Here is an 8,845-nt window from a genome sequence, read left to right as displayed (position 1 = left end):
TAAGACAAAAAAGGAACTATGACATGAGAGCCAGAGGGAAGGACTTTACGGTTGGGGACTTGGTGTGGGTGTATAACCCGAAGAGGAAGAAAGGGCGGTGCCCTAAGTTGGACTGTCACTGGGTGGGACCTTGTGAAGTATTGGAGAAACGGGGGGAGGTGGTGTACAGGGTCAAGCTGCCGCCTAGGGGGCAGCGAGTGGCTCTCCGAAGGGACAGGTTGGCCCCATACCGAGGCAATGCCCGGCCGCATCAGTGCTCTGGAGCCTCCCGGAGAAATGTGTCGACCACACACCCAGATGCGCGAACTGTTCATCCTGGCAGTTCGCCACCCCTGAACCCACTCCCTGCACACCAGCAGGATGTTCCAAGACCGCAGGCGCAGTGGTTTGTGCTCACCCCAAATCAGCCTCGGAGGCAGACATGGGCCCCGGTTCACCTCAGGGACTTTTTATGTGACACTTTGTGAGGGGGGTGGGGCAGTGTAGTGATCCTTCACTTGGCATGTTATGATGTTCTAAATTGTTATGGTTCCTTGATGGGTGTGGAGCTTCAGGGGTTAAGAGGCGTGAGAGCGGGAGGGAGAGAAGTGTGAGGGGAATTGGAGCTACGGAGGGTGTTAGCAGGTTGTTTCTTTTTCTTATTGTTGTTGGGCTGTTGTTTTGGCGTGGTTACGGCCAACAGTAACCGGTTGTGTGGAGTTAATAAAAAAGCGACTATTCGTCGGCACGCAAGGTTGTCTTCCTTGTGTCCTGCGGGACGTTTCAGTATGTAGTATTCAGTGGTACTGTGCTTAGGTACAATTTTAAGCCACATTCACTTTTTTGAGTAGGCTAATTATATTTTATGCTACTTTATACTTACAGTACACCCCGGCATTTTGAAGGTGAATACTGTACTTTTCATTCCTCTACATGTATGTAAGGCCTTTAGTTAGCTGACTAGTTATATGGCAGACTGACAAATTATGATAAACTGTTATAGTTATAGATTAAGCTACCAGCAGTCTGTAAAGTAGTTAGCCTTCCCTGGTAGGCTAGTGGTTAAGGCGCAGCGGGCCTGGGTTCGAATCAGGGTTGTGTCAGGAAGGGCATCCGGCGTAAAACACGTGCCAAATGTCAACATGCGAGTCATCAGTGTGACGATTCGCTGGAAAAGCCGAAAGTGACTTTGTAGTCTGTAAAGTAGTTAGAATTACCTCTACCTTTACAAGCTGCAACACTGCAGTGCTAATACACTGATGCATCCATGGTTATAATCAGGTGATTCTGAAATGGGTCACTTTGCATAAAAAGTACTTCTACTTGATAATTATTAGCTTAGCATAGTAGCCCACATTTGATGCCAGTAGGCATCATTGTGATTACAGCACTTTAAAAAAAAATTTATTTTTAAATTTCTACAATTTGGATTTTTACTATACTTTCAAATTGAGTAGTCACTGCCAGTATTTCAGAGAAAAGGCTTCAGTACACCTTGGCAGTGATTCTACAAGTCTCTGGAACCTCTGGAATAACATTGTGCAGCAGAATCGACTTCTCTGAAGGCACAGATGATGCAGCCAGGTGAGTCATGTGAATAGGCCCTGCAGGTTGTGATGGCCATAAGAGGCCCTATGAAGCTTTGAACCCTATTGGACCATTGTATCGAAAATTGGTTTACTACTCGAGGCATCATTCATTGAGCACGTGGGTGACCCTTTCACAGGGCATAGAAGATGCCGGTGTCACCAGGAACTGTTTGGCCAGGTTGAACAGGTATGGATACAGGGATTTGTGCCTCGTCCAGTAACCTAGGGGGGTCCTGTGATCTGTCCAGAGGAGGAGCAGACAGATATCACTGAACCTCCACAATGGCACAGGTCAATGCCTGAAAATAAAACATTACAGGACATTTATAAAGCATTTAATTAAATACAAGTAAATATATAAATACAAATGTGATTAATAGTGTACCCATAGAAGCCACAGCAGGTTCTGGCTGTGCCGGTGTTGATGATGTAGATGGCACTGCGTTAAGGGGTGCAATTCGGATTAAAGCAGCACACTCTGACTTCAAACGGCACACAGCTGTCCAATGTATGAATAACAGACTTGAAAATAAGGCTTGAATCTTGGAAATATAATTTACCTTATTCGGTGGCAACAATCCAAAATGTCCCCACACATGTGAATGTTTCCTTGATGGCGCCATAGGGAGGCAATCAAAAATGTGTTGACAAGAAGTAAAGCACAGATTAAAAATAGATTATTCGTAAAAAGAGGTTTAACAGTTTCTGTCTTCCTTTTTGTCTCGACTGTTTGCTAACTCAGGTCAAACACTAAGATGGTTGCTGTTTATATTAGCAAGCTCGTGTTTCTGGACTTCAGTTTGCCAGTTTGTCATACACCGTCTTTGCCCTTTCTCCATAGTTTCCATCTGACTTAAAGTTTTCCTGGTACTGTAGCTTCGGATCTTCAGCACCTCTTTTGAAAGGATTTGAGCTACTTCACTTCGCTAGGATACTAGAAGTAAAGGCTGCTTGTGATGATATATACAATATGTCTTAGTTTTGTTCAGTGGATGTTAGTATACTTGGCAATGTCGCCAAATGCTGAGCTCCTGTTTACACTGCTGTACTCCTTGCATTTCATAAATATAGTTTCCAACCATGGCGCATGAGTGAGCAATTGAAGCAATGTGCTATAGACTACTACTTCTGATTTTAACAGTAGGTAATATAAACATATTGCTTAGAAAAGCTTAAAGCTGTGTACCAATAGTTCATCTGTTGTGTATCAGTAGCTCATACAAGTTTGTAAGTAGAGACCGGCCTGCTCCAAGCTATAGAGTTTGATCTGGCATTTTGGTTTGTAACACCACAAAAAGGCAAAGTTGTAATTGAAACTGCTGTGCTTTATTTAAGTGAGCTAGTAAAGCACCTGCATGGATGTGCATGGCTTTAATTATCTGCTTTATAGTTTCCATGCCTTAGGCTGCCTCTTCACATAAGTGGATTGCTGCATGTGGATTTACATATTGTTTTCCTCTGCTGTGGCTGCTACCTGGCCTCAGCTCTGTGCTTCAAGTAGTTTCAGAAATGTTGTCTTTACTGTGCTGTTATTGGTGTATGCTTGCTTGTATAGATGAGTTTAGGTCTTGGATGTCAAATACCATCTCTGTGCATCATAAAACTGTTCATCTTGAGTAGCTGATTGACTAATAACTGCTGTGACAATGCAGCCTTTGTGGTATGTGGTCTGATGAAGTACTGCTGTACCATCTAGCTTGCTCTGCTACAGCCCCCCTGCTGCACAAGCTTCTCTGTAACACTGCTGCTGCTATTCTTGCTCATATTGTATTCATAAGTCTAGCTTTCAGTATCCACACTTGGCCTCAGAGTCACGCGAGTTTCTCACCTACAGTAGTTTCTCACCATCACTCCCCAGTCTAATGTTGGTGTATGCTTGCAGGGAGTGGTGAGATCACAAGTATGTGAATACCTGTTGTGTTCACGTTGGTTCCACATGAGTTTGACTGTAGTAGAATCATAGAAATGACCATCGGTGGCATTTTGAATTAAATGAAAGCTATACAAAAGTACAACAAACAGATTTATGTGGCAATGATACTGATTGCATCTCATCTTTGACCCTAAAAAAAATCATTCATTCTCAGGATGTGCAGTTTGTGTGTGTGCTATGTCTTTTCAAACAGCCAGCCTATTGAAATCTATTGTGCACCCTGATAATCGAGACAAGCTTTGTGGCGGGAGATGATCCCATTTTGCTGTTGCTGGATGAATAAGCGCAGATGTCAACCTTTTCACTGTGACTCTCACCTCATCCACTCATTAGTAATGAAAACAGTTGCCTTTTGTTTCATGTTGAATATTCCTTCATAGGAACAAAGACACACTTCACATGCATCCTATGAAGCTGATCCTGGCAGATAAAGCTAGGCCAGCGCTGTCTGCTCTGACCTTGCTGGCCTGACTCTCACAGTGTCTGACTGGCCGACTGCCACTCAGTGCCCAGTAATAAGCCAGAGCGTGAATAGAGGCATCGCCTTGATAATGGGAAGTTTGTGTGGGCCGATCTTACCTGCTTTCCAGGTGGCGGTACATAAGTACACGTTGCTGTGACACTTGGCCTCAAACTTTCCTTTACTTCTCCTCTCTCTTTGCCAGGAGACACTAAAGAGCCTTCTTCCTGTCAAGTGTCTGCCGGGTGAGAAACTTGTGAACTGAAGGGGCAGACATGTATTATCAGGACTCTGACCTGCCCCAGCCCCTCTTCACTCTCTCTGCCTCTTTCTTCCTACCAGGATGGAGTGACAGCTTGTCACTGTGGCTGCTCCCCCCCGACCCCCGACTATTGTGGAGCTCAGAAAAAGCATCAAGGTCTTTCTCTCTCTTTCGTTCACTCTTTTCTCTCTCTTTTCAAAGCAGAGAATCAATCAGCTGTACACACACATACATACACATGACTCACCTCTTCTCCCTTCCCTCTGTCTATTCAGCAGCCAGTGATCATTTAGACTTGACATGTATTGTGAAAAACTGAGCTGCTCTGCCTCTTTCTTCTTCTCTTTCTTTCACTCCCTTTCTCTTTCAACTGTCTGTCATTAATGTCCAGGTCTTACAATATATGAACAGAGGAGTAGAAGAAAGCAAAGAGTGAGGGATGAATTGATGGATGGGAGGATAAGCACTCAGTGTCCTTTCTTTAAAGATTTGTTATTGTACAGTACTGTCTCCCAGTCATTTTTGGTTGGTGTTTCAGTCTGAAAGCCTGTCCACGTGCTCTTTTGTATGGGAAAGCAATAAGGCCCCATTGAATGAAGCTGAATGGACCTGCCATCCTTAGGGGCTGAGGCCTGAGGACTCCTATTCTTTAGCCCCCAATCTAATTGGAGCTGAAATGAAATGGAGGTTTCTTATGAAAATAGGCTTTGTTTGGCCGCAAGGCTGGTAATTCATAAACAATAAGCAGAGCCCCATTGTGTAGATAATAATATATTCATGCCGCTGGAGATGAGGAGAAGGCAAAGCGAAGGCTGAGGATATATAAGGAGGATAGGCAGAGACAGGGATGGAGAGTGGAGGGATAAGAGGAAGGGGAGGAGGAAGACGAGGGGCTAATAGCAAATAGTGGGTCAGAGAAAATTGGTAATGGTTGGGTAGAGGCAGAGGACTTATTAGAGGAAGTGAAAGGACTAAAAGTGGGTAGGAGTGAAAAGTGAGTGGGAGTGAGGGAGGTGAAAATGGCAGAGGTAGAAGAGATAGACAAGATAAGAATGAGGCAAGAAGGGCGGGAGATTGGGAAATGGTTTTGAGTACCTCGAAACCCACCGGTGACTGGCTTGGCAGCAGCGGAGGGAGAAAGCAAGTGAGTGAGAGTATCATAAAAATGAATAGGTTGCACAGTGCAAATCTGTGTGGAGTTGGAGGTGGTAGAGCTGATAGAGTGGATTGGTCAAGTGCAGTGATAAAGCTGAGCAAAAGCAGCCAATCTAACAGGCGAGGGGAGAAGAGAGAGGAGACCAGTGAGTCTGAGGTGGTGTGAATCTGACAGAAGGGCTTTCACCGCCTGGAGACGTGATGGGGGGGTGCGGGGGGTGCTGAAAAACAGGTGAGCTTTCTTGCCACTTTGATTCATCAGTCTGTCTAGATTATCTCTGACTGTTATCTGTAATTGTACAGGTCAGAGCTGCTTCTATGTGATGATCTTCATCTGAGCCTTCACATGCTTAAACAGTTTCTCTGTTTGACATTCTCAAACAGCAAGACCAAAAAAAGTCCTGGACATAAGTGCTCTATGGAGTGACAGACTGACTGGCGGGACCCTGCTTCCTGTATCTGCTCTGAGCAGCTGTTTTGGGTCATGTTAAAGGCTTCTTGCCATCTCACTGGGGAGTGATTCCCACCAGCTGTTGGACTGGAGACACACGTTCCTTTGGATGCTTTGGGAAAACACTTTCTCTATGTTGCAACCTTGACTCCCAGTGCTGATTCTTTTTCTATTTTTATGACTGGCAAGAAGTTTGCAACAGCGGAGGCAGTGAATGTTGAGGACATGAATGCAAAACCAAAAATGTGAACTCTGATTTGTTTTTACTGTGTAAGAGCTAGAGCTCTTAACTGATGGTGAGTAAACCTGAAGTAGCACTTTTTGGGTGGACTGAGTTCGTTCGTGTGTCTTGAGTGCATGAGTTGCTTGTAGGAAATCTGGATTTGCACACATTATGGAGGAAAACACAAAATTCAAGTGTGAGAAGTAATCCATAGCTTTGTTGTGGTCCAGTTTCTTTCTTATGACATAAAAAAAAAAATCAAAGTTAATCAGTTGCTGCTGAGTACAAGCTTCTTAGCTAAGGAGTCACTGAGGTATGTGAAATGTCAAACAGAGCAAGACTGACTAGAAATGGGAGACTTTTTATGATAATAGCAAACATTTCCTTATAGTTGCCTTTGCATTTACCTATATGTGCTAATATAATATTTAAGCTGTGCACAGCTTTATGTGTGTGCTTGTGCTTCAATGTGAATGTATCACCAAATAAAGAAAAACTATGTTCAGCAGAGAATAACTTGTTATATAATTAGATGTCAGAGGAGAGTTAACATATCACTCTGTCTCATGTTTTGTATGGGAAGATAAAACTTATGTATTTATGTCAGAAAAACCAGGATTTCGTGTTTAAGTAATAAACTTCATAGAAAAGATATTTATGCTCCTCCTTGTTAATTATAGTTTCCTGGGCGTACTGGCCAAGAGGTGGTGGTATTTACAAACGTGCTCCCTGGACACCTGACATTGTAAGTTTGTGGTCCGAGCCACTAGATGTCACTAGTTACCAACTTATGAAGTAGAATCAGCACCTCTTTTACAACATTGGAGCAATTTTACCCTGTGCCTGCTGATCTTCTCTGTTTTCTTGAAACAATGTGAAGGTATAAACATCAAAATAGGATGCATCAGAAAGTTTGTGCTAATGCTCTGTTGTTAATGCTTTGCGCTGCTTTGCAGGCAGATTGGTCTAAAGTCTCTGAAGGAAAAACAGGGAAATTGCCTTTATGTTTTGAATAGAATAGATTAAACTGTAAAATTGAATATTTAATTGCATTGTAAAGGTTATGTATTTATTTTTAATTATATGATTACTCCTACCACGAGATGGCAATCACACATAATGAAAACGCTCTCACGTGTGTGTGTGTGTGTGTGTGTGTTGGGGGCATGGATGAGGCTGAGCCCACTCTCAACAAGCATGCTTGTGCATATCACAAGATGTCTTTACATTCGTGTGATTTAGTCGGTTTCTTTCATGTGTGTGTCGTTTCATTAACCTGCAGGATCTGTGCAAGCAGTGCTGGGTGTTTCCCTGCTGGAAGTCCTTGTTTGTTTTGTTTATTTGCATGCAGCAAAGTGGTTGCTGGCGGTGCTGGTCACTACAAGTGGCTGGCATTTGGAGCCTGGTAATCAGGCTGCGGGCAAACTGGGTGGCAACGCTCCTAATGGTTTACTGGAGATTATCCATGAATTATCCCCCAGAATTCCAGTCAGGCATTGTCCATTGATGGAAATGGGAAGAGGGAGAGTGTTGGATGAAGAAGTGTGTGTATCTGCATGTTGTCTGGGAGATTTGGATGGAGCAGTGTTGGTGTCTGTGTCATGGAGTGTGCATTTCCATGTGTGTGTACTCTGTAATGATTCTGGCAGTGTTGGTACATTGGGGTAATGGAGCATGTTAATCCACATCAAACGGCTATTAGCGGCAGATTTTACTCATAAAAGTCACTAGTTACAGGAAGAGGAAGGACACAAATTAACATAGCCTACGTCTAGCAACCTTTCTTTCTCTCTTGCAGCCAGCTACTGTTTGTTGTCCAAGAGACATTTTTTTATTGCACCAAAAAGAAACATAGTTGTGATCAAATCTAATTCAGGAGATGTTTTGCATTCAGTCCTCTAACTGAACTATCATAAAATCCCTAAAATCTGCAACACACTGCTGTATAAATGTTGTGTATGTCAACATTGTCGTGAGAGGTTTTTATTGTCAGAGCTACAGGTATTCAGGCTATTTGTGGCATTGTATTGCATTGGTTTCTGTGTGGCTGCTGTCACTGCACACTGTGCTGTCATTAAAGTCTGGGTAGATAGGAGGGACTAGTTGCCTGTTCGGCTGCTGGAGCCCCAGGAAGATGAATAGTGCTGGCGAACCTCTCTGTGATAAGTGTTCAGTAAACGGGTCAGTAGATTGTCCTCCGAGGCTCAATCTGAGCTATTTTCCCTGACTGAGAACACAAATTATCCTCCATATTCATTATCCTCCATATTCATCCCATAAACAGGCCACCAGTGGTGCAGACTCTACATATTTGGTTATGGCTGTGTTTGCGTGCTCAGTTGCCCTGTTTTCTTGTTCCTTGGCAGAACACAGGGCTGGTTGTACACAGGGCCGGTTGTACATGGGAGGAGGCATGCACGCTTGTCACCCACTCAACAGTGAAGTCCAAATGCAGTCTTGGGGAACAGATAAAAGCACAAGTACTAAAGATGAGAAAACAATTAGATGTAGAGCTGGTGCAAGTGGAGGATCACAGTGAAACATATTCACAAGGAAGATGAAAATGGCGAGGGGCAGAGGGGAAAAGAGAGGCAGAGACTGAGGTGGTGAAAGGTTAAGTACTCTTTTTTTTTTTGTTTTGGGGGGGGGGTCACTAGTCTTCCTGCAGGGCCTTGTTCCTTGACCTGCTGGTTAGAAGAGAGAGGTAAAAAAAAAAAATAATAATAAAACTGGGAGAGAGAAGGGAGAAAAGACTAAAGCTGCATGTGAGGTTCGCAAGGTGAGAGGTGGAAG

At 43.6% G+C, this 8,845-nt stretch overlaps 1 long non-coding RNA gene across 1 annotated transcript in view; it reads left to right on the top strand.

The window, feature by feature from the left end:
- The first annotated feature begins 5,098 nt into the window (after positions 1–5,098).
- Positions 5,099–8,845, top strand: part of LOC109965460 (uncharacterized) — a 77,735-nt gene continuing 73,988 nt past the window's right edge. The window contains exon 1 of the long non-coding RNA XR_002275645.1: positions 5,099–5,610. This is a non-coding gene — a long non-coding RNA (uncharacterized LOC109965460). The remainder of the gene's footprint in view (positions 5,611–8,845) is intronic.

The sequence above is a fragment of the Monopterus albus genome, unplaced genomic scaffold (genome assembly GCF_001952655.1).
Source record: "Monopterus albus unplaced genomic scaffold, M_albus_1.0 scaffold99.1, whole genome shotgun sequence".
NCBI lineage: Eukaryota > Metazoa > Chordata > Actinopteri > Synbranchiformes > Synbranchidae > Monopterus > Monopterus albus.
The sequence above is the reverse complement of the archived record's forward strand: the minus strand, read 5'-3'. Positions and strand labels throughout refer to the sequence as shown.